The sequence below is a fragment of the Triticum dicoccoides genome, chromosome 4A (genome assembly GCF_002162155.2).
Source record: "Triticum dicoccoides isolate Atlit2015 ecotype Zavitan chromosome 4A, WEW_v2.0, whole genome shotgun sequence".
In the NCBI taxonomy this organism is placed as follows: Eukaryota; Viridiplantae; Streptophyta; class Magnoliopsida; order Poales; family Poaceae; genus Triticum; species Triticum dicoccoides.
In genome coordinates this window covers 576081799-576082679 of record NC_041386.1, presented here as the reverse complement: position 1 = coordinate 576082679, position 881 = coordinate 576081799, and positions in this window count along the sequence as shown.

Sequence of the window (881 nt, the reverse complement as noted above, 5' to 3'; positions counted from 1 at the left end):
ACACACATGGACACACACAAATGTCCATCACTCTTAAATGGATTTTTTTTCTTTTCTTTTTGCTACTAAAACAAATCTACATGCACCAATCCATCACTCTTAACTCCACACTGAGGACGTTTTTTGGGTGGTAAGACACAAATCCCCGTGCCAGTATCATTTCGCAATTGTTGTATATTAGAGCCGCCTTTTCCTAGCAGGCAGCCAACTTGATTAATCAGCAGTTACAGAATTCTCACAGACAACTCCATCGTTGGGATCTTCATCAACAGCAATCTTATCATGTGTCTTCAGTGGCGCATCTTGGGCAAAAACAATGGGGCTTGATGCATGTTCTCTAAGCCATTGATATTGTAAATAGTTTTGGAGTGATTTTGGTAATGTGATATACTAGTTGAACACTGCTATGCATACAACGGTTTTCAGCCGATCCATGCACGTTGCTTCACATCGAGCCATCCATTCATAGAATTAAGTGCAGCACATCCATCAGATTACCAATCGTCCATGAATCGTGCAGGGAGTGTCGGCTGTGTAGTAGTTTCGATACTAGCTACTCTCTCGTCTACACCAGGAATAGAGTCAGCAGCCTTCATCTTTACTTTAATCTTCCTTCTAAGGGCCTTAACAATATGACCACCTCTCCCCAAGGCACGACCAATGTTTTTTCCTAGGCACAATATCCTGTGAATGGTTTCTATTGGCCGAGAGGAAATGGGTCCATCATCTTGAAGTTTACCATTTCTCTTTCAATCACCAGAATCGAAACTAGTCCTCTTGTTGGAAGTACGTGGATTATGTCTTCTAGGTTTATCATAATCCATCAGTCTAAACAAAGAAAGGTCCGTGAAAACGACGAAGCTATGTAAAATAGGAGGGGG